At 42.1% G+C, this 25,610-nt stretch overlaps 1 long non-coding RNA gene across 2 annotated transcripts in view; it reads left to right on the top strand.

Annotated features, from left to right (window-relative positions):
• LOC135091578 (uncharacterized) overlaps positions 1-25,610 on the top strand; it is a 72,833-nt gene that overhangs the window by 13,224 nt on the left and 33,999 nt on the right. The window contains exon 3 of one of the 2 annotated variants that reach the window (XR_010262561.1): positions 6,966-7,075. The exons of the other annotated variant lie outside the window; for it this stretch is intronic. This is a non-coding gene — a long non-coding RNA (uncharacterized LOC135091578). Of the gene's footprint in view, positions 1-6,965; positions 7,076-25,610 lie in introns of those variants that run through there. 2 annotated transcript variants of the gene reach the window in all.

Below are 25,610 nucleotides of genomic sequence, written 5' to 3'. Positions count from 1 at the left end.
CTCTCCGCCATTTCTTTCACACTTAATGGCTTGGCTTTTGTTTATGAAGTGTTGATAATTTTGTCACTCGAGGTTTCAGTAAGATTTCCAAGTTTATATATAATGTACTACTAAAGTAACTTATTGTCTTTCTTTCCTACTTAATTACTTGCTTTTCTTTATGCAGTGTTGATAATTTTGTTCGTTTTTTTTGTTTTTTTAGTGAGATTTCCAAGTCTATGTATTTGAATCGTAACACACCTCGGATTAATGGTTTAAATCACTGTTCTTTTTTTCTGTTTTGTGGTTTGCTGTTCTTTACGCAGTGTTGATAATCATGTTCCTCGAGTTTTTTTTTAGTGAGATTTCTAAGTCCATATGTATTTGAATTTTAATTAACACACTCCTCGGATTAATGGTTTAAATCACTGTTCTCTTTTTTTGTTTTGTTTTGTGGTTTGCTTTTCTTCACGCAATGTTGATAATTTTGCTACTCGAGTTTAGTGAATTTCCAACTTTAAATATATCCGAGTCTTCGTTCCCACATTCCTCACATTATTACGAAGCTTGAATCACTCTGTTTGCTCTCTACATAATGGCTTAGCTTCTTTCTTTATGGAGTGTTGATATATTTGCTATTCGAGTTTTTAATAAGGTTTAACTTTATATGTATTAGTGATTTATTTTGTTTGAATTTCAGTTAACACACTTCTAATTAACAACATGAATCACTCCGCCTTTAGTCTATCACCAGTTTTCTTCACGAGCTGTTGATATTTTTACTGGCATAGTTTTAGCAAAGTCTCCACGTTTGTGTGTCCCGAAATTATTCAGATTTGCTTGAATTTTACTTAGCAAGGTCTTCAACTCGATGCCCAAGATTCAAATCACTCACTTTTTCCTCGCAAATGTTTGGTTGCTTTATGAAGCGTTGATAATTTTGTTGGTATATTCTTCGTAAAATCTCCAAGTTTATGTACACTACAATATCTTATAGCTTGGTTTTATATTTAGTCATTTAAGTTATTTTATTTCCAGTTTAGTCGTTCAGTTATTCAGTTCCCATCGATTTGCAAATGTAGTGTGTCTTATCAGCTTTCTATAATGCCAGTTAGTTTAGTCACTCTTTCCAATCTCTGCCTTTGATATCAATATGTTCTTAGTTTCTACTTATTCAGTTATTCATTTCCCATCGATTTGCAAACGTAGTGTATCTTATTAGCTTTCTATAATGTTAGTTTAGTTTTCTGGCTTTGATATCAATACGTTCTTGGTTTCAACTTGTGTATGATTTGACCTTAAGAACAATTTCATATACATAGAGAACATGACAAAAACACACGACCACATAAAAACATTCTCCAACTTAAGCCAATTAAAGGGAGAATGAGATAATGAAATAAATGATTGACTGACTTACTGATTGACAAGAGAGAGGAAAAAAACAAAACACAAACACTACAACTCAAGTTAATTAAAGGGATAATAAGCCGAAAATTAATTGATTGCCTGACTGACTGACTGTTTCACCACCACCACAAGAACACAAGGCACATTAGCACATGACAACCCTCTTCTCTTACTTACTGCATTCCTACCTTTGATACGAGAAGCAAGCAAGCAAGCAGGCAACCAACCAATCAACCCAGGCAATACCACAACATCTTCCTGCATTGGTCGTTCATCCTAAGACTGGTCGTACCGGTTGAACACCCCCTCTCTGAACCCTCCAACAAGACCCCCTCCTTCCCCCACCACCCCACCGTAACCTTAAACAGCTGGCCGGCAGAAACTCATTTATAGGGTTAAATTTGTGAGTTTAGCACTAAAATATATCGTTGAATTTTGCAGGGTAGTTTTTAAAAGGCTTGTTTCTGTGTGGTAAAGTTAGTGATGGATTTAATTGAGGGTAAAATGTGACCTTGAAGGTGTGTGTGTGTTTGTGTGTGTGTGTTTGTGTGTGTGTGTGTGTGTGTGTGATTTAAAGGGACTGGCACTGGTCATGGAAATGTGTGGCTAGTGATGGTGATAATTGGAGGAGGAAAAGGAATAAATCGAAAGAATAAGTTTAAAAATAAGAAAAAAAGTGGAAAAAAAAGAAACGAAAACCAATAACAATAACAAAGACAACAACAATAACAATAACAACAACAACAACCACCACCACCACAACCACCAAACAGACAAAACAAAAATAAGTCTTTCCTTCACTCCCACACAGTCCCTCTCCCTCTCCCTCTCTCCCTGACTTCCTCGCGAATTAAACACTCTTCGAATGGCGCGTCATGCACCGAGCGCGGACACGACAGCATTTACAAAGACCCTACGATTATCATACCTGTCACCGGGGACGCCAGACTGGGAGAGACAGGGACTGGGAGGGACTGGGAGGGAGAGGGTGGGAAGGGAGGTGTCATGCACAGACGGTAGAGGGAATGTGACAGCGCAAATTACCATGAACACTTATCAGGAAGAGGAGGAGGAAGGGGAGAGTGAAGGGAATACGTAAGAGGAGGAGGAGGAGGAGGAGGAGGAGGAGGAGGAGGAGGAGGGAGGAAATGGAGGAGGAAAGCAGGGAGAAGACTGATAAATATGAGAGGGGGAAATGGAGAGGAAAGCAGGGAGAAGACTAGGAACAGAAGAAGTATGTAGGAGGATAAGGTTAAAGAGGAGGAGGAGGAGGAGGAGGAGGAGGAGGAGGAGGAGGAGGAGGAGGAGGAGGAGGAGGAGGAATTCAAATCTTACCAAAGGCTTGAACAAGAACGAAAAACAAACAAAGAAATGCAATAAAGAAAACCCCAAGAAAGGAGGAAACACACACACACACACACACACACACACACACACACACACACACACACAAAGAGCGGGAATCGAACCTTTTTTTTTGCATTGACACCTGCCCGACCTGCTCTTGATTACAGGTAAGTCAGTCTACACAGGTGATTAACAGACGTAAGTGCAGGCCAGACCACAGGTGTTGAGGCAAAGGTGTAGCCAGCAGGTATACTTATAAATCACTTAGTACAGGTGATATGGGGTCTGTACAGGTAAATGTGAGAACAAAGGGGTGATTACAGGTAAGAATTGGTGCTGTATGTACCCGTGTGAGTAGTAATGCTATATTTTATGTGTGTTGATGGTCTCTCTCTCTCTCTCTCTCTCTCTCTCTCTCTCTCTCCTCTCTCTCTCTCTCTCTCTCTCTCTCTCTCTCTCTCTTTCTCTCTCTCTCTCTCTCTCTTTCTCTCTCTCTCTCTCATATATAAATGACACGTCAGCCAGAAGACACAAACAAATCGACAGATACAAATGTCAGGACGAGATGAGGAGCAATCACTCAACAAACATTTCACAACACACACACACACACACACACACACACACACACACACACACACCCTCCCCTTCCATCCATCCAGCCACTTGCCCTCCATTAAATACATCAACACGAACACACACCACACACACACACACACACACACACACACACACACACACCACACACACACACACACACACACACACGCCATTAATAAGCGCCCACCTAACCCGGGGACCGTAAGGCATTAGACGTCCAACACTTGAGCAATATTTCTCGAGGCGATCCGAGGCAACACTATCTAAACTTCAAGCACTTAGGGGCGGAAAGGAGAGAAGCCCTGACACTCCACCCTTACACCTTCAGGAAATAAGGTACAAATTCCTCGTGCCCTTAAGTACTGGAGGAAAGAAGAGGAGGAGAAGGAGGAGGAGATAAGTGGAACAGTCGAGTTTAGAGAAGATAGAAGGGAGAAACGTTGAGAGAGAAAGAAAGAGAGGAATACAAATGTAAGAGGAGAAGGTTCCAAGTGGAGTGGCGGAGAGAGAGGGAGAGGGAGAGAGGGAGAGAACCTTAATTAAGTGATGGCTGCCACATAATTAATTTTTCTGCCCGTGAGACGAAGCACCTGTTTGTTTGTTGTGACAGCTTCGTAACCCTATAACTGACCCTCCTCCTCTTCTTCCTCCTCCTCCTCCTCCTCCTCCTCCTCCTCCTCCTCCTCCTCCTGACTGAAGCCTCCTCATTGCCCAACACACAGATGAGGAGGACACGGACTTGAAAATGACTGATGATGTGTTTGTTGAAGTGAACTGACTAAACTGGTGCACTGACTAGGGAATTAACTGGGAAACTGGACTGGTAAGAGACTGGTGAACTTAAATTGGTAACTGCTGACTGAGAAATTGCTTGTGACTGGTATTTAACTGGTGACTGGTAAGCTGACTGGTGAATTGACTGGTAACTGACTGATAGATAGTGACTGATAGATGAAAAAGACAAAATAACAATGGGAATTTACTGAAACCTCAACAACAACCTCAACAACAACAACAACAACAACAACAACCTATGCGGGCAATGCAGGTTTAATTAACTCCACACCTAACCTCAATTCCAACCTACCAATTAAGCACAGGTAATTCATACGGGTTACCTGTTTACTCAGACGACAGGTGTGATGATAGATGCTGCTGATGACGATGATTACAGGTGATGGTGAAAATAATTAATAGTGTAGATTTTTTTTTATTTGTTCAACGTCACTTGATTTCGCACCTGATGGCCGTGAGGGGGGGAGTATCTTACCTCCTCCTCCTCCTCCTCTTCCTCTTCGCTTCCCTCTCTCTATCTCGGTTCTTTTTTCTCCCACGTCCTCCTCTACCAAGTTCTCCTCCTCCTCCTCCTCCACCTCCTCTTCCTCTTCTTCATTTTCGTTTTCTTGCCTCTACCTCAATATTTTTTCTCCCTCCTCCTCCTCCTCCTCCTCCTCCTCCTCCTCTTTGCGTCAAGCGGGACTCTGAGACGCCTGAGTAACTTTCCGTGACTCACAAATCTCCTCGCGAGCGCACGCACTCACGCACATGTACTCACGGACACTGGAAGACTTACAGGAAACTTACAGGCACACACACACACACACACACACACACACACAGGAATCTATCAAACAAGTCTCTCTCTCTCTCTCTCTCTCTCTCTCTCTCTCTCTCTCTCTCTCTCTCTCTCTCACAAGTTTTCACTATCATTATCTTTATACATATATTTTAACTCTGCCATTCTTCAGCCTCGACTTACGAACGCACGTACACCAGTATATATATATTTTCCTCATTTTTTTTTTCCCACTCTCTCTCTCTCTCCTTCACTGCTCAATCTAATAATATAAATTTACTGCTCGATATATTATACCTCCGCCCAAGCTGAAAGTATTCTATATGTGCATTTTCTTTATATACTTCAAGGATGACGGGGATTATTTACCTGAGAGAGAGAGAGAGAGAGAGAGAGAGAGAGAGAGAGAGAGAGAGAGAGAGAGAGAGAGAGAGAGAGAGAGAGAGAGAGAGAGAGAGAGGTATGTCTGTTTAATGATACAATACTAAGAGCGACTGTGCGTGTGTGCGCGTGTGTGTGTGTGTTTTGGAGAGATGGAGAGAAAGAGGGATGGAGGAAAAGGAAGGAGAATTAAAAAGGTGAAGGAGAAGAAAAGTGAAAGGAAGGAGGGGAGGAGGAGGAGGAATGGAGGGAAGGGGAGGAGGAGGAGGAGGAGGAGGAGGAGGAGGAGGAGGAGGAGGAGGAGGAGGAGGAATGGAGGGAAGGAGAGGAGGGAAGCCTGGAGTGACAGGTAGAGTAATGGAAAGGGGAGCGAGGGGTCAGTGCCCCCCACTAGCACAGTCACACCCCCACCACATCCCCATTTGTCTCCCTCTCACCTCCAATCAATGGGGAGGAGGAGGAGGAGGAGGAGGAGGAGAAGGAGGAGGAGGAGGAGGAGGAGGAGGAGGAGGAGAAAAAGATGATGAATAACAACAGATACAAAAAAAAAAAAAACGAAGAAAAAACACGAAAAGAAAAGAAAAATAAATAAACCAAAATATTTAAAAAATCACAAAAAAAATGACGAATATATAGATTAAATGAGTGACAGTCTCTTTAATAAGAAGACAGGTGAGGAAACACACCTGTAATCTACACACACACACACACACACACACACACACACACACACACACACACACACACAGGTAATGCCGCGCCGTAAGTAACACACTCATAACTCCCTCACCTGCCTGATAACATCTTCATACCTGGATAATCTTACTTTTCGGGTTATCGTGAGCTTGGTCTCTCTCTCTCTCTCTCTCTCTCTCTCTCTCTCTCTCTCTCTCTCTCTCTCTCTCTCTCTCTCTCTCTCTCTCTCTCTCTCTCTCTCTCTCTAACTCATATTAACGCTACTTCATTTCCAGTTTTATGTTCTTTTCATTTTTTTCTGCATGTTTTTTTCTCATTTTTCATCTTCTATGTTAATTTTTCTCCATCTACGTATTTTTTCTTATTTTCTTTTATTTTCCTGCCTTGCGTCTCTTCTCTTTCATTCTCTTATTCGTAAAGTTTCGTTACATTATTTTTCGTCTTTTTATTTTTCTTTTCTCATCTGTTATCTTCCTATCATTATTTTCTTTATTATTTTCTTTCAATTTATCATGTCACGTCCTTCATACATATTTCTGTCTATCTCTATTCCCGTGAAATTAAACATTCGCTATGCTACCCCCTCCTCTCTCTCTCTCTCTCTCTCTCTCTCTCTCTCTCTCTCTCTCGTACTTATTTTTCCTGTTTTGTAACTTCATGTTTATAAGAATAGTACTACTACTACTACTACAACAACCACTACTGCTTCTACTACTACTACTACTACTACTACTACAACTACTTTTCTTGTCCCTCTCTAACTTTTCATTGTTCCTAAGACTACTACTACTACTACTACTACTACTACTACTACTACTACTACTACTACTACTACTACTACTACCACCACCACTACATCACCAGATCAAACAAGAACGAAGGAATTCATAAGCTAACCACTAACTTTTATACCTCCCTTCTCTACCCCTCCACCCTCCATCCACCTCCTCCCTCCCTCCGCACTCTCCGTCAGCAGAGATGGAGGAGGGAGCCGCCGGGAGGACCGCCCCCACACTACCCTAAGAAAGACTCCAACCGCGGGAAGCCATTTATCATTCACCCGCCCCTGGCCACGCGAGGAGGAGGAGGAGGAGGAGGAGGAGGAGGAGGAGGAGGAGGAGGAGGAGGAGGAGGAGGAGGAGGAGGAGGAGGAGGAGGAGGAGGAGGAGGAGGAGGAGGAGGAGGAGGAGGAGGAGGAGGAGGAGGAGGAGGAGGAGGAGGAGGAGGAGGAGGAGGAGGAAAAAGTAAGGAAGTTGAAACATGGTGTAAAAATGGTGGAAAAAAATGAATCGAGAGAGAGAGAGAGAGAGAGAGAGAGAGAGAGAGAGAGAGAGAGAGAGAGAGAGAGAGAGAGAGAGAGAACACGCAAGAAACATGAAATAAAGACGCTAAAAAGAAAAAAACGAGAGAGAGAGAGAGAGAGAGAGAGAGAGAGAGAGAGAGAGAGAGAGAGAGAGAGAGAGAGAGAGAGAGAGAGAGAGAGAGAGAGAGGCGTGAAAGAAAGACGGGGCTGAGTGGAGCATTAATCTCTCCACCTCTCACCCTCATCCTTCATCGTCAGTGTCCACAGGGAGAGCATCTAATGTGAAAAGCCGGAGGGAGAGAGGGAGAGGGAGAGAGGGAGAGGGATTGGAAGGGAGGAAAGACTGAGAGTTGACAAGAAAAAGAAGAGAAGGGTATGGAGAGATGAGGAGAAAAGAAGGGAGGAAAGGAGGAGATAAGATAGATAACTGATAAAAAGGAGGGAGGGAAAGAAGGAGAGATAAGAAGAAGAAAAGAGAACGAAGGAAAAGAGACAGTGAAGAGAAAGAAATGAACGAAGAGAAGAGAGAAGGAAGAGAGAAAGAGACGGGGAGAAAGAAAGAAAACGAGATAACGAAAGAGAGGTAAACAGCAGAATAAGAATAAAACTATGCAAAGAATGGAGAGGATGAGAAGGAAAGGATGGAGAGGAGAGAAAAGGAGAAGAAAGATGGGAGATAAGGAAGCAGGGATGAGAAAGAATGGGGGAGGAAGTGAGGAGATGAGGGAAGGGAAAGAAGGGAAGAAAGAAGGAAGAGGGAGAGGAGAGAAAGAGGAACCAAGAAAGAAAAAAATAAATAACAGAAGGAGTAAAAATGAGAGAATGTAAACGAAGAAAGATAAAAGAAATAAAGGAAATGATAAAATTATACTGAACAAAAGGAATAAGAAACAGGAGAGGAAAGAATGAAAGGAGAAATGAAAATTATGATAATGCAAACGTAAAAAAAGAGAGGAAGAGAATGAAAAGAGAAATGAAAATATGATAATACGAACAAAGAAAAAGAATAAAAAGAAGACAGAAGAGAAACGGAAGAAGAGACGAAAAAAAGAGAAAAAATGAAGAAAAACAAATCGACAAATTGGAAAAAGACGAACACGGAAGAAGGAAATGAAGAACAAATGAATAAAAGTAGAGAAAGGGCGGCAGATAAAAAGTGAATAAACAGATGAATGGATAGGGAGAGAGGGAGAGGGAGAGAGAGGGAGAGGGTGGATGAGAATGAATAACTTCCTTCCTGTCGAGAGAGAGAGAGAGAGAGAGAGAGAGAGAGAGAGAGAGAGAGAGAGAGAGAGAGAGAGAGAGAGAGAGAGAGAGAGAGAGAGAGAGAGAGAGAGAGAGAGAGAGAGAGAGAGAGAGAGAGAGAGAGAGAGAGAGAGAGAGAGAGAGAGAGAGAGAGAGAGAGAGAGAGAGAGAGAGATGCAAAATATTCATGTCCTCGCTATATTTTTAATTAAACTTTAGATAAAACTATAAAATAAAATAAAATCTCAAGATATTTTTCTTCTATTTTTTTCTATTAAAGTTTGAATAAAAATCGCAAAATTAAAGTACTGAAGGGATTTTTTTTTCATTTAATTCATCTTAAATAAAATAAGTAAAGAAATTTGCCCGAGTTTCTTGTAAAAAAAATTGTTGTTGTTGTTGTTCTTTGTCCTAGTTCTCCATCTCCTTTTTCCTCCTATTCTCCCTCCTTCTACTTCTTTCTTATTCTTCTAGTCTTCCACCTCCTCTTACCTCTTCTTCCTCCTCTTCTTCTTTCGTACTCACCACCACCACCACCACCACCACCTTCCTTGAGTCGGCAGCGAGGCGGAGAGAAAATAAACAAAAAAATTCACAGAAAATCAAGAAAGAAGGAGAGACGGATAGAAGTAAGTGCGTCTCCAGCCATCTCTCTCCTCTTCTCCCTCTCCCTTTGTTTTTTAATCTCCCTTTGTCTTAATTCCTTATTTCTCGAAGGATTATGGGAGAAAATAAGAGTAGTAGTAGTAGTAGTAGTTGTTGTTGTTGTTGTTGTTGTAGATATCCATATACTAGCTGCTTAAATAGTAAAGAAATGCAATATCGAAATATCTTAACTGAATTTTCATATTTTTTTTTCGTACCTTATTTAATTTCGTATTTTTTTTATTTACCTTCAACTTTCCATTAAACTATTTTACTATTCATCAAGTTTTCCAGCCTTCCTCTATTTCCATCAATCCCAGACCAACATATTAGAAACTCGTCGATTTTCCACACAATTCGACTCCAGCACACGCAAGCACGAACTCGAAAGAAAACGAGAAACCAACAGAAAAATAGTAATAAAAAACACACGAGTCTACCATGAAAAAAAAAAAAAAAAAAACGGGAATCAACTTGCGTATCTGTTTACACTTCTCTTTACTTAACGTCAGATGGGAATGAATTTTACGCATTTCTTAACGTTTTTTTTTTTTTAGAATGTTTGTTAAGCGTTAAAAGTTAAATAGGAAAATAAATAAATAAAAAATGTAAGTAAAGTCTAAAAAAAAAAAAAAAAATTACGATGCATATTCGAGGAAAAGAAAACGGCTTCCTGGTTGGTCTTTGTGAGTTTGAGGTAAATATTTAGGAAAGGGAGGGAGTGAGTGAGGGAGGGAGGGAGGAATGGAGGGATGGAGTGAATGGAGGAGAAAGAAAGGGAATGAATAAATGAAGGAAATGCATTCTGGGAAATATAGAAATGTTCTCTTTTCTTCTCCTATCGAATTCCTTGTTTAAGAAGGAAAAAAGAAGAAGAAGAAGAGGAAGGAGAAGGAAGGAGAAGGAAGGAGATGATGATGAACAAGGAGGAGGAGGAGGAGGAGGAGGAGGAGAAGATGAACAAGGAGGAGGAGAAGAAGATGAACAAGATGATGAACAAGAAGAAAAAAGTGATATTTATAATGATGAAAAATAGATTATAAACAAAAGGAAAAAAAAAACATGGAAACGAATATGAAAAAGAAGAATAAACAGAAAAAGAAGAAAGAAACTACTATAACCACTACCACCACTACCACCACCACCACCACCACCACCAAGCAAATAACCAAGCTAGCACTAAACAAGTAAATAAAAATATTGATTCAGTTTCAAAATGATCATTAAATTAACTTGTATGATACGGAACGACCTCCCCTGACCTGACCATCAATCACTGGCGCCTGCTGACCTGGAGGGAGAGGGAGAGGGAGAGAGAGAGAGAGGGAGAGAGAGAGAAGGGAAGGGTCACTTTGATATCTCATCTGCCGCTTACAAAATGAGGTCAAGTGAAGATTAATGGTATAATTTTCTCTCTCTCTCTCTCTCTCTCTCTCTCTCTCTCTCTCTCTCTCTCTCTCTCTCTCTCTCTCTCTCTCTCTCTTGTATTTCTTTGTTTTTTAATTGGTTACTTCTTGTTTTGTGTGTTTTTCTTTAATCTCTCTCTCTCTCTCTCTCTCTCTCTCTCTCTCTCTCTCTCTCTCTCTCTTTTAATCTTAAGTTTCCTTTTTCATTCCTTTCTTCCTTTCATTCAGTTTCTTTACTTCTCCTTCTTTATCCTTTTATTCTTCCTTTCATTCTCTTTTATTCCCTCTTACATCCTCCTCCTTCTTCCTCCATTCCTTTTTCTCTTCCTCCTCCTCATTCTTATTCATTACCTTTCTTTTACCAGTTCCCTTTTATCTCCTCCTCCTCCTCCTTTCTCTTCTCCCTTTTCTTCTTCCTTCTCATACTTATTCCTTTATTTTTCTCCCCTTTCACTTATTCCCTTTTCGTATCCTACTCTTCCTCCTCTTCCTTCTCCTCTTCCTCCTCTTCCTTCTCCTCTTCTTCCTCCTCTTCCTCCTCCTCTTCCCTCTTGGACCAGTAACAGGTAGGAAGAAGTTAATTATGAGAGAGAGAGAGAGAGAGAGAGAGAGAGAGAGAGAGAGAGAGAGAGAGAGAGAGAGAGAGAGAGAGAGAGAGAGAGAGAGAGAGAGAGAGAGAGAGAGAGAGAGAGAGAGAGAGAGAGAGAGAGAGAGAGAGAGAGAGAGAGAGAGAGAGAGAGAGAGAGAGAGAGAGAGAGAGAGAGAGAGATTGTTCAACTAGATACTAACACCTTTTCTTGAGAGAGAGAGAGAGAGAGAGAGAGAGAGAGAGAGAGAGAGAGAGAGAGAGAGAGAGAGAGAGAGAGAGAGAGAGAGAGAGAGAGAGAGAGAGAGAGAGAGAGAGAGAGAGACGGGGGGGGTAACCTGTCATCCCAGCCACCCATTCATCATGTAAGCTCATCACAGCAACAATTAAGCTAATGATTAATTGATACCAAGATGATTAATGATGGGAGTCACAGTTTCCTCCCATCCCTCCATCCCTCCCATACCTCCTTCCCTCCTTCCCTCCACCACGAGCACCGCAGCACGTGCAGATGGGAGGGAAGGAAGGAGGGAGGCAAGAAAGGGGAGGATAAGAAAGATTAAGATGGAATGAAGTGTTTTTAAAGGGTGATTAAAAATATATAAAATGTGCTAGAGAGAGAGAGAGAGAGAAAATATATAAAATGTGCGAGAGAGAGAGAGAGAGAGAGAGAGAGAGAGAGAGAGAGAGAGAGAGAGAGAGAGAGAGAGAGAGAGAGAGAGAGAGAGAGATAATGATGATCAAATTTCCTCCTTGTCTCTATCACATTTATTATCTATTTCCCACACTTCATCCAAACTGTCCTCTCTCTCTCTCTCTCTCTCTCTCTCTCTCTCTCTCTCTCTCTCTCTCTCTCTCTCTCTCTCTCTCTCTCTCTCTCAGCACCATTAGCTTCAGGGAATAGAGATAAGACCCTCCTCCTTCCCCCTACTCTCTCTCTCTCTCTCTCTCTCTCTCTCTCTCTCTCTCTCTCTCTCTCTCTCTCTCTCTCTCTCAGTTATTGGTACCTCCTCTATTTTCGATATTGCAGCGTTGGTAACATTGCAGGAATATGAAAACAATCAAGTAAATATAAACTTGCTCTAGATTGCATGACCGCACGGAGAGAGAGAGAGAGAGAGAGAGAGAGAGAGAGAGAGAGAGAGAGAGAGAGAGAGAGAGAGAGAGAGAGGGTGTATATTAAAGGCATCATCCGGATCTAGTTCGTGTTAATTTCGTTGCTAATTTAACGAATCTCCGTACACACACACACACACACACACACACACACACACACACACACACACACACACACACACACACACACACACGAAAAGTTTTTATTTTTTATTTTTACGTTGCTAGTGAAGAAAATTACGTCTGTGTGTGTGTGTGTGTGTGTGTGTGTGTTAGTAAGGTCGCGGTCATCCATCACCATTCTATCGAGGTTACCATGACCACAGAGGAGGAGGAGGAGGAGGAGGAGGGTTACCATGACCACAGGAGGAGGAGGAGGAGGAGGAAGAGGAGGAGGAGGAGGAGGAGGAGGAAAAATAGACGTAATAAATTTCGCGCAACCGAAAATCTGCAAAGGAAAAAACAGAGAGAGAGAGAGAGAGAGAGAGAGAGAGAGAGAGAGAGAGAGAGAGAGAGAGAGAGAGAGAGAGAGAGAGAGAGAGAGAGAGAGAGAGAGAGAGAGAGAGAGAGAGAGAGAGAGTGTCACTTGAGCCGTGTACCCTCATGGCTCTCTCCCTCTCCTTGTCTCTTCCCTCTCCCACCCTCTCTCCCTCTCCCTCTCTCCTCCCACTCTCCCTGATGGATGGCTCGAGAAGAGACGGTGGAGGGCTCCTGACAGCTCTTCATTAATGCGCAGTGATGAGGTTAGAGCGAGGGAGAGGGAGAGAGGGAGTGGGAGAGGGAGAGGGAGAGTTAGTGAGTGGGAGGAAGAGGGAAGGTGAGACTTTGGCGGTTTTCTCTTTAGTCTCTCTCTCTCTCTCTCTCTCTCTCTCTCTCTCTCTCTCTCTCTATTTTCTTTCCTTTCATCTTTTAGTTTATTTTTTTTTACTTTCCCTTTCTATGTAAAACTCTCTCTCTCTCTCTCTCTCTCTCTCTCTCTCTCTCTCTCTGCTTGTTCAATCCTAATTCCAACACGTTTTTAGCACCCAACACACTCTCAATTAGGGTGATCGGGGCCGCCACGCACCCTAAGTCACGCTACACAAAGGGAGGGGGAGAGAGAGAGAGAGAGAGAGAGAGAGAGAGAGAGAGAGAGAGAGAGAGAGAGAGAGAGAGAGAGAGAGAGAGAGAGAGAGAGAGAGAGAGAGAGAGAGAGAGAGAGGGGGGAGAGTGTGAGGCATTACCCTTGGCAGTAATGAAAGACTACCATTTATAAGGTGGAAGACTGCCCCCTCTCTCTCTCTCTCTCTCTCTCTCTCTCTCTCTCTCTCTCTCTCTCTCTCTCTCTCTCTCTCTCTCTAATAGTGTTGGGAGTGCAAGGTTTGATATAATATTATTGCATTGTTGAAGGGGAGAGGGAGGGAGGGTTCTCTCTCTCTCTCTCTCTCTCTCTCTCTCTCTCTCTCTCTCTCTCTCTCTCTCTCTCTGTACATTTAGTTTTCCTTAAAAGTCAAGGTAAACTTAAAATTTCCTCTCTCTCTCTCTCTATTAAATTTTTCTTGCCTTTCACGTAAAATCGTTCTTTTTGTTTAAATGTGAAAGATTTTTCTGCTCCCCTCTTTAATTATTTTCATGTTATAAACTTTTTGTGCTATCAACGAAATCTCTCTCTCTCTCTCTCTCTCTCTCTCTCTCTCTCTCTCTCTCTCTCTCTACTTTATTATTATTGTTGCTGTATTTGTTATTGCTGTTGTTGTTATTGTCGTTGTTGTTGTTACTGTTGTTCTTCCTCTTCTCCTCCTCCTCCTCCTCCTCCTCTTGATACGTGTCAGTCTTCCATCTCCCTACAGTTCATCTCCTCTTCCCTTCCAACCGCATGGAGACTAATGTTCCTCCTCCTCCTCCTCCTCCTCCTCCTCCGTGGCTCAGATAACAGGCAGTCAAGGAACCTTAAATATTTTCTCCAGTTCAGTTCACAAGAAATATGCCAAAGACGTGACTCCGAGACGTGAAATTGCCAGATGACATGAAAACGACATATTTCAATCTCTTTTTATCATCGTGTCTCTCTCTCTCTCTCTCTCTCTCTCTCTCTCTCTCTCTCTCTCTCTCTGTATTCTTTCTATATATCTTCACTTTTTTTCCATTTCCTTCCATCTCAATTCCTCTTCCTCCTCTTCCTCCTCTTCCTGACTCCACACCTGCTCCTTATTCCTTGCCTCATCTCGCTACCACACCTGCTACACACACACACACACACACACACACACACACACACACACACACACACACACACACACACACACACACATCACTTCTCACACTCCCCCAAGCAATTTTCCTCCCTCCCTCTCCCTCTCCCTCTCCCTCTCTCACCTGGTTACACTCGGGACGTGACTTCATCAACAGCTCTAAGGGAGAGGGAGGGGGTAGAGTGAGTGAGGGGGGAGGGGAGGGAGAGGGAGGGGGTAGAGTGAGTGAGAGGGGAGAGAGAGAGAGAGAGAGAGAGAGAGAGAGAGAGAGAGAGAGAGAGAGAGAGAGAGAGAGAGAGAGAGAGAGAGAGAGAGAGAGAGAGAGAGAGAGAGAGAGAGAGAGAGAGAGAGAGAGAGAGAGAGAGAGAGAGAGAGAGAGAGAGAGAGAGATAGTCATGTTTTTACTCATTTCTATCATTTTAAGTACTCTCTATTCACTATTTCAAAATAATCGAAAAAAAATAAAAATACGACTACTTTTTTTCCAATTTGAGTTTTTTTCTTTGCTTCGTTGCGCATGTCAGGGAGTCGTGACTTGTAGATATAAGTTTCTCGTAGCTACTTTGTTAACAAGCTGCAGAGGCAAGAAGCAGATGAAATATAGGAAAAAGGGAGAAAAAGTTGATGGCTAGGGTTGGTCTGAGGCAAAGTCAGGTGCAGAGAACAGGTAATAGCGTTAATTATTAGACACGCAGGTGATAAGGTGACTATCAGCCCACAGGTGAACTAGTACATTAGTAAACAGGTAGGAAAGTTAAACAGAAAACGGAGTCACACACATACACACCCACAGACACACACACAAACCACCTCCCTGTAGATTAATATAGAGATTAAAAACACAAACCGGGGAGACGAGGAAACACGCACACACACACGCACAAACATACTCTCCCACCCTCCCACACCCTCCCAACGCAATAATAAGAGCAGTTTCAGGTAGGAAACGTACGACGAAGAGAATTATATACACATTACACGCCATCACCATTTGCCTGTCGCCTTAAATCACTGAAAATAAGAAAGATCTTGACTCGCAAAACGGTTCGAAACTCACCGCACTGTTGCACCGCCAGCTATCGACAAATTGCAGGGCGGATTTCAACTGTTACATCGCAATAACCAGAAGCAGAAAGCGGACCTTGTTATACCTGGGAGCGTGAGGGAGGGGGACGGGGGGTAAGGGGGAAAGGAGGGTGTGAATGATGGCATGGGGGGGGGGGGAAGGAGGGATGAAGAAATGAGAGAAGATAGGAGATGAGATAGAAAGAGAGAGAGAGAGAGAGAGAGAGAGAGAGAGAGAGAGAGAGAGAGAGAGAGAGAGAGAGAGAGAGAGAGAGAGAGAGAGAGAGAGAGAGAGAGACGAGAGACGAGAGACGAGAGACGAGAGATAAGAAGAGAACTATTGGTCTGTAACAAATTAGCCAGTTTATCTATTTACTGCTACAAGTGAGCTAATTTACTACTACTACTTGAGAGAGAGAGAGAGAGAGAGAGAGAGAGAGAGAGAGAGAGAGAGAGAGAGAGAGAAGACAGCTAACACCACATACCACCCACCTATTCATCCACCCACCTACCTACCCACACACATATCACTCACCACCACCACCACCACCACCACCGCCGCCACCACCACCACCATTACCGTCAACACCAAGCCCCGCCACTAACTCACAGCCACCATTAAACTTGGCAAAGGAGAACAGAGCAGGTAAGAAGTTTATAGACACGACGCCTACCAATGCCTTACAAGTACGTGTAACAAAGGCGTTTTTGCTAACATTGAATTTTTTTCCCCCGCAGACAGGTAATTACAGATAAGAGGGAATCCGGACAGGTAGGAAACTGCTTACAAAGATTAAAACTATGACTTGGCAGGTTAACAGACATTCAGGTGAGGAGAGAGAGAGAGAGTGGGAGGTGGGGGTGTGTTTGGTTGATGAGAAGATAGGAAGTGGGAGCTGTTTGTCTTCTTATCTCGTGTCGCCAGAAGTGAATACCTGGATCTGAGGAGGTGATATCGCCGCATTAATTGAATTACTGGCACTGTGTACGAAGGTAGGAACGTGTAGGCTCTCTCGTATACTGCCGTTAAGATAACACAAGTGAGGTGAAATTAACTGTTACTTGGGTCAACCTAAGGGTTTCACTATTCTTACTACTACTAAAACTACTACTATTACTACAATATTCTTCCTTCCCCTTTTCCTTCTCTTCTTTCTACTACTACTATTACTACTACTACTAACACTAAAGCAACAACAATAACAACAACAACAACAACAGCAGCAGCAGCAACAAAAACAACAGCACCACGAGAGAGAGAGAGAGAGAGAGAGAGAGAGAGAGAGAGAGAGAGAGAGAGAGAGAGAGAGAGAGAGAGAGAGAGAGAGAGAGAGAGAGAGAGAGAGAGAGAGAGAGAGAGAGAGAGAGAGAGAGAGAGAGAGAGAGAGAGAGAGAGAGAGAGAGAGAGAGAGAGAGAGAGAGAGAGAGAGAGAGAGAGAGAGAGAGAGAGAGAGAGAGCCTAGATAAACATCCCCAATCTCAGAGGTAAATTACAATTAAACAACATATTAAAGGTACCGACGGGGCAGGTGAGAAGGCGCTAATTGAAAACTCAGGTGAGATGCCTAAGGGAAGGTGATACATGATATACAAGCCAGTTTCTCTCTCTCTCTCTCTCTCTCTCTCTCTCTCTTGTGTACAAACATATTATTTTTTCTGTCTGTTTTGCGCAATTATCATGATAGCACGGGTGAGTTGTGGCGTCTCTTTCTAATGGTCTCTTAATAATGGGTCTTGTAAGGTGAAACAGACGATGACTACTGGCGATTTATGTGTGGGAGGGAGGGAGAGAGAGAGAGAGAGAGGGAGAGGGAGAGAAGGAAATATAAAAGAGATGTAATATTCTAAAGATTTAAAGTGCTGTTTCTCTCTCTCTCTCTCTCTCTCTCTCTCTCTCTCTCTCTCTCTCTCTCTCTCTCGTATACAGCTGTTTGTTCATACGTCTGTCTAACTGTCGGTATCTGATTACATTTGTCTGTTTGTCTGCTTGTCTGTTTGTTTGTTCGCCTGACCGATTTTATCTTTGTATATATTTTTATCTTCCTTGTCTATATCTGTGTCTGTCTGCCCGTGACTCCATCCGTCTCCCTGTCAGTCTTGTGTTGGTGCGTTTGTTTCCTTGACAAACGAGTGTATTATTCGCCACCTGTATTGTTTTCCTATATGTTTAAAAATTTTCCCCAACCAGTTCTCTTTCTTTCTTTCTTTCCTACTACGATTATTATTTTTTTGTCATATTTAATCTACGTTATTTTCTTTCACCATCTTGCGTATTTGTTGTAAATTGCTTCGTTTTCTTGTGTATGTTTTAAAATTTTCACTCACCCCTTTACTCAATCTTTCCTTAATTTCCCCATATAAAATCATACAATTTATCGCTTTCTCTTCCCACCTCCCCAAGCCACTCACCCCTTTCCCAAACTTCCTTATTTCCCTTACATGATTTTCCCCTGATTTCCTCTCAATCACCAAGGCTTTCCATTCACCCCTTATACAAAGCTTCCTTGAATTTTCCCTTTCCCTCATCACTCCCAAGCTTAAGCAATGATTATATTCAAGCCTTCCTTTCCTCACGTCTCTCTCTCCCTTCCAGTCTCCCCGTCGTCGCTCCCACCCTCCCCCCGCGGCCCCTGTCTGCCCCTGGTCGCGTCGCCGGCAGCAGGAGAGGCGCGGCAGCTGTCCCAGACGTGCCCTCCGCCTCATCCTAAAGCTTATCATTACTTCAGGAATTTATATTCACAAACACGCTGACATCAATTAGGGTGTTAGAGAACCCTCGCTCTTTTTGTGTGTTTTGGTTCTGGTTGGTCTGTATCTCTCTCTCTCTCTCTCTCTCTCTCTCTCTCTCTCTCTCTCTCTCTCTCTCTCTCTCTCTCTCTCTCTCTCTCTCTCTCTCTCTCTCTCTCTCTCTTAAACTTATTATTTATATCTTCGTTTTGTATTTTTTATTTTTTTACTTTTATAGAGGGTTCTCTCTCTCTCTCTCTCTCTCTCTCTCTCTCTCTCTCTCTCTCTCTCTCTCTCTCTGGTGCTGAATTATTTACATTCTGCTTTCTTTCTCTACTTTCTTCTCTTTATTCCTTTTTCTCTCACTTTTCTCATTATTTATCTCCACTACTTTCCCTTTTTCTCAATTTTCCGCCGATTTCCTGCTTTTTCTTATTCACTTTCCTGGTTTTCCTCCCTTTCTCTTTTTACTCCTTTCCTTCCTCCGATATCCCCCACCTAACCTTCTTTCCTTCCTCCTCCCGCCTTTCCCGCCTCGCCTTTGATCCTCGCTAAAACTTTGCTTTGGTCCGTTCATCAGATTTCTGTCTCTGCAAATCCTTAAGGGCGATTAACTCACAATTCAGCAAGGGAGTGATTGAACTTAAGGCGTTAGGGATTATGTCACATTGTCCCTTCACCTCTAATCTTTTCTCCCACTCTCCCTCTCTTTCTCTTCCTCTCACTATCTTTTTCTTCAGTTTCATCCTCATGGTCAGTTAAATATGCATGTCTAGTTTTACGTTTTCTGTTTTTACTTCAAGGGTAAACTGTTTAAATTTACGTTTTTTTTTAAGGTAAGCATCAGTTTTTTTTAAGGTAAGCATCAGTTTTTTTGTTTTTTTTTAATTGATATGTATGTTTGACTGCCTAATTTCACGTTTTATTTTACGGTAAGTGACAATCTTTTAGTTAATTCTTATTTTTGACTGCAATATCACGTGTTTTTTTTACAAGGTAAGTGTCTCAATCTCCTAATTTTTCACGTGCCCTTTTTTGGTCTTCACTCCTCTCCTTCTCCCTCTTCCTATCTCAATCTCATTAGTCACTTCTATGCGTCTTAACTTCTCCGCTAACCGCAGTTTCTCTCCAGCCACTCAGTATTAAGATAACTTCTGACTAAGCCTTTTCACTCGTCTTTCACTTTCCCCTCCGCCTCTCTTGTTATTCACGCGGTTCTTAGGATGTCCTGATCCCCTGCCTCGCTCCCCATGCACCGCTTCCTTCGTGACTTCTTGATGCAATAACTGCGTGACTTTCCCCGTGAAAACATTGCTAATAAGTTTGGTTTATTTTATGGTGAGGTTTTTGTTGGTTTTCTTAAGCTTTTCTGCTCTGTAATGTGTTGTTTTTTAATGCTGTGTAAGCTTAAATCTTTATTTTTAAATCTAATATGTTTTACTTCGTTTATCGTGAGGTTAATGTTGGTTTTCTTCTCGTATGTTATATATTGTTCTTTTCTTAATGTTTTGTAAGTTTGAATTTTCTTTATAAACTTTCTACGTCCCCATTTAATACTATCATACTTATTTTGTGCTTCATATTGATTTTCTTTCCGCATTTTTAAAGTTTTCTGTCATAAAATGTGCTCTTTTTAATCTTTTGCAGGCTTTAACCGTCCTTTACAAACTGTACATGTCTTTATTCAATCCTTAGATCTTAACTTCTTCACAAAATTTAATGATTAAGTCACTCCTTTTGCAAACGCTTAAGTCATCTCTTTCAGCCTTTACAGAATTTAAGTGCCCGTTTTAAGACCTACAAGCCTTATATAATCTCTATACATCCTGCAAACTTTAAAAAGAACACATAGAAACACGTTGAAATATCTTACCTTCTCTTTTTTCCCTGTTTTTCTCCCCCGGTTACTCACAACACGTAAAAATTTCCCTCTATGCCTCCCTCTCTCACAGCCTCTCCCAGTCTCCCCCAGCAAAACACGTAGAAATGCCCCATCTTCTCTTCCTCCCGAGTTTTCCTCCCCCAGTTCACCGCAACACGTCTTGCTGCATGCCTCCCTCTCCCCCATACCCTCTCCCAGCCTCTCCCAGCAAACATTCGTTCACCAGTCTCATGCACTTCATCATTTGAGATTTCCTTGGATTATTAGTGATTTACGAGCAAGATCTAATCGTCCTCTCCCTCTCTCCCTCTCTCTCCCTCCTTCCCTCTCTCTCTCTCTCTCTTTTTCATTGAGCATAACCGCGGGTTCTTATCTAAAGTTGCTCGTGAAAAGGCGACTTACATCATATTTTTATTCACTGGAGTTATTCACGAGTGACGCGGGCGGTGAATAGGTGTGTGTGTGTGTGTGTGTGTGTGTGTGTGTGTGTGTGTGTGTGTGTGTGTGTGTGTGTGTGTGTGTGTGTGTGTCATGTCATCGTCTTCTTACACTCACCGAAGCTGACTCATTCTCTCTCTCTCTCTCTCTCTCTCTCTCTCTCTCTCTCTCTCTCTCTCTCTCTCTCTCTCTCTCTCTCTCTCTCTCTCTCTCTCTCTCTCTCTGAAGATTAAGAGTAAAAAATTATTGTGATTTATTACCGGTCATTTTTCAGTTTTTTTTTTTTTTTTTTTTTTTGTTACACGCTTGCTTGCTTGTGTGTGTGTGTGTGTGTGTGTGTGTGTGTGTGTGTGTGTGTGTGCGTGTGCGTTTTTAAAATGTACTCCAGCATAAACAACGATTAATTAACTCATGAATGAAGGGAATCTGCATGAATCCAGCACACACACACACACACACACACACACACACACACACACACACACACACACACACACACACACACACACACACACACACACACACACACACACACACACACACACACACACACACACACACACCTGTCCCAGCCTTCCTCACCACCTGCCCGTGAGTAATGAAGCGCCCAGGTGTGACGCCCGCCAGGTGTGTAAGAGAGAGAGAGAGAGAGAGAGAGAGAGAGAGAGAGAGAGAGAGAGAGAGAGAGAGAGAGAGAGAGAGAGAGAGAGAGAGAGAGAGAGAGAGAGAGAGAGAGAGAGAGAGAGAGAGAGAGAGAGAGAGAGAGAGAGAGAGAGAGAGAGAGAGAGAGAGAGAGAGAGAGAGAGAGAGAGAGAGAGAGAGAGAGAGAGAGAGAGAGAGAGAGAGAGAGAGAGAGAGAGAGAGAGAGAGAGAGAGAGAGAGAGAGAGAGAGAGAGAGAGAGAGAGAATTACATAACACATCTAAGTAAGTTTACAAAAAAAATTACTTTCTCCCAGTCTTGCTTATATAACTTACTTTACACAAACGTACTTATCGGTAAGTGACAAATGCTCTTTTCACATTAACCTGAATATTTGAGTATAAGTGTGTGTGTATACTGGCCCATCAATCACGGAAGAGCTATGGTTATTAAGCAATAAATCAATATAAATCACTGTATAATCCTATTTACTAAGGACTAATAAATCAAAGTGTCACTAAAACATTTCCCATTCATTATTATTACTATTACTGTTATTCAGTAGTGGTGGTAGTAGTAGTAGTAGTAGTAGTAGTAGTAGTAGTAGTAGTAGTAGTCAGTCACTAGATTCAATAAATAGTAGCACACTTTTCACGCTAACTGCATGCTTCCCCTCCTCCCGCGGCCTCGCTGCACAACACTCTACTTTCTCTAATCTTTATTCTGTCCAACTCCCTAATGCAAGAGTTAACCAGTATTCTCAATCATTCATTCGTTTTACCGGTAAACTCAGGAACACCCTGCCTGCTTCTATATTTCCCCCTGCCTGTCTCCACCTCCCTAATGCAGAAGTTGACCAGAATTCTTAATCTTTCATTCATTTCACTGGTAAACTCTGGAACACCCTGCCTGCTTCTATATTCCCACCTGCCTATCTCCACCTCTCTAATGCAGAAGTTGACCAGAATTCTTAACCTTTCATTCATTTCACTGATAAACTCTGTAACTCCCTGCTTGCTTCTGTATTTCCTTCGTATGACTTCAAATCTTTTAATACAGAGGTTTCAAGACGCCAATCCTTCAATCTGGGACCAGCACCTCAGTGGGTCTTACTTTTTACTTCCTTTTTGTTGCCTTGTCCAGAATCTCTTACATATAAAATACCAATATAATTTAGTTTTATTACTCAGCTACGTGACATCAGAACAGGGTTCTTGGTTTATGAGCAACTGTTGACGTCAGGAGAGCGTGAACCGGTTATGCTAAGGAGTGTGTGTGTGTGAGGGGGTGTGCATGTGTGTGTGTGTGTGTGTGTGTGTGCCGGGCGGTAATATATTAAAATACATCACTAATCCATCACGTGAAATTGCCTGTTTGTGAAGGTTTAATTGTTAATTGAAACAGGCGCCGCGTTTCTCCGTCCGGTGTTCGTTTGCCGGTGTGGAAAAATTATTGTAAAGGAGAGAAGAGGTGAGATAAGGAGAGAAAAAAACAGAAAAGTGGAGAGGAAAGGAGAGAAGAGACCAAAAGAAAAAAAAAGGAGATAAGAGGAGACGAGAGGAAAGGAAATGAGAAGAGAGGAATGGAGTGGAGAGAAGAGGAGAGGAGAGAAATGGAGTGGAGAGAAGAGGAGAGAAGAAAAGATAAGAGGAGAGAAAACAGGACAAGACAAAGAGACATTGACGTTCAAGCAAAGATCACACACACACACACACACACACACACACACACACACACACACACACACACACACACACACACACACACACACACACACACACACACACACACACACGCATATAATTTGAAGGTTTAAGATAAATATCTGATAAGAAAATGCATTTATATTGGATTTTACATCATTACCACCACCACCACCACCACCACCACCACCAACACCAACACCGCCGCTGCCACCACCAATCGCTATTACCAACCGAATATTACACTACCTCGAGTAATATACCGGTTCACGCCATATTTTACACCACACGAGAGAAAAAAAAATAATGAAAAGAAAATGTTTTTCACTGATATACAAAACTTGAAGAAAACGATCATAAATCATTCTTACGAGGTTTATGAATGTCAAATAGAAGACGAAACACAAATGATAGAAAAAGAAAAGAGAAAATACTTAATAATAATGAAAACCAAAAAATTAATACGCACTACTTCATGCCACTCCAGTGAAAAGAGAGAGGATCCAGCAACACTGTACCTGCAATAAATAAATGTATGAATAAATTGATAGATAAATAAACAAATACATGAAGAAATAGATGGATAAATGAATAGAAATCAACGAAGTGTTAAATTGGCGGACTGACTGACTGACTGACTGACTGACTGACTGACTGACTGAATGAACAGCTGAATACAAAGAAATAAGAAAACGAACTTACAGGAAATATTATTAGTCAACAAAGAGCAATAAAAAAAAATGAATGAATTAAAGAGAAAATTAAAATGAAAATAATACAATTTTGAAACAATGAAGAAAAGACGATAATCTAAAAAAAATATATATATAAAAAAAACTTGAAAATTATTGAAACATTAAAATAAAAATAGAAAAAAAGGCAGAAGACAAGATAAGAAAGACTACAAGATAAAATAATAAGTACCAGGAAACGAATAAAAGGAGAAAAGAAAGAAAACAAGAAACTAGAACGAAGGAAAATAGAAATACACAAAAATAAAAAAATAATAAAAAAATTAAAGAAAGAAAAAGAGTAAGACAACGAAGAAAAAGAAGTGAACGAACCCTAACCAAAAAAGAACATCAACAACAACAACAACAGCAGCAGCAGCAGCAACAATAACAAAAACAAGAGACCGCCCATCCATCGGCGTCGTTATATCGAATCGCGTTATAGCGAAGCACACTACATAAGCGTCCCTTTAATAATCCGGTCGCTCCGTAACGAATCGAGGAGCAGTTGCGGTAATAGAATAACGAGGTCCCTTCTATTACGTTATGCTCCACTGCCACCGGATTACCGCCTCTACGCTCCTCGTGTGTAATAGCGAAATTCACGTGATTGGCTCGCGGTACTGTGAAATTTCTTATGTATCAATGTAATGTAAGAGTTGAAGGGGAAGGGGGAAGGGGGAAGGGGAGAAGAGGAGGATGAGAAATAAGGACACGTATGATAAAGAATGGAAGAAAGGAAATGTTTTACTAGTAGTGGTGGTGGTGGTGGTGGTGGTGGTGGGGGTAATAATGATGGCAGTAATGATAATAAATGAGGATGTAATGATCGTAAAACTAATAATAACAAGAACATCAACATCCGCACTAACGGTGGTGGTGGTGGTGGTGGTGGTGGTAGTGGTGGTGGTAGTAGTAGTAGTAGTAGTTATAGTAGTAGTAGTAGTAGTTGTTGTTGTAGTAAGAACAATAATGATGATACTAAATAAAAAAAAAAAATAGAAAAATAACACACACACACACACACACACACACACACACACACACACACACACAAGTAAACACCCCTCTAGAGGCGAAGAAGAATCAGTGTAGCCAACACCAACACAACCCATCATCCCATTACCCCTCACCCCCCACACTGGGTAGCTAGACAGTGTTACCAACTCCTCCATCACCTCCCTCGCACCGCAGTTGTGACAGCGAACACTCATCACTCATCCATGCTTAATTTGGCGCTTGATGTGAGGCTGGGAGCTTTAATTGCACTTACCCGTTGGCCATCGCTCAAAACTCGACTCCAGGGACACATCTGAAGCCGCCATTCCTCTCCAAATAGTCTCATTGCGCATCTCGTATCGCATTTGTTTCGAATCCCGACCGTAAACTGACTCTCTTGTTTTGGTTTCCGTTTTCTTTGCCTCTACTCTCTTTTTTGGTGTTTCTTTTCATCGGGTTTACTTTTACGTGTTGATTTTCTGTGCAGGTTCTAACGTACGATAATTTTTGCCCAAATACGAAGCGTTTTGGTAAGAGCGTTAAGTTTTGGGAAGGCGTGACGGTGGCCAGACGGGCGGCCATATTGGATGTTTTCGCGTCACTTCCTCTCTTTTGGTGCGTAACGGCCACAGTCACCTCTCCCTCTCCCTCTCCCTCTCTCTCTCTCTCTCTCCCTCCACCTCATCTAACTCTCGTCAGTTCATCTCTCTTACCACGCCGACACTCCCTCCCTCCTCCTCCCTCTCCCTTCTCTTTCTTTTCTCTCCCTCTCTCCCACACGTCAGGTTGCATCTTTCCTCCATCCCTCCAACCCTTTCCCTCCTGTCACAGTAACCCGTTTCCTCCATTCCTTTATCTCCCCTTTCCCTCTTCCACTCTCCCTCAATCTCTCTCTCTCTCTCT

Source organism: Scylla paramamosain, chromosome 38, assembly GCF_035594125.1.
Source record: "Scylla paramamosain isolate STU-SP2022 chromosome 38, ASM3559412v1, whole genome shotgun sequence".
Lineage (NCBI taxonomy): Eukaryota > Metazoa > Arthropoda > Malacostraca > Decapoda > Portunidae > Scylla > Scylla paramamosain.
The sequence above is the reverse complement of the archived record's forward strand: the minus strand, read 5'-3'. Positions and strand labels throughout refer to the sequence as shown.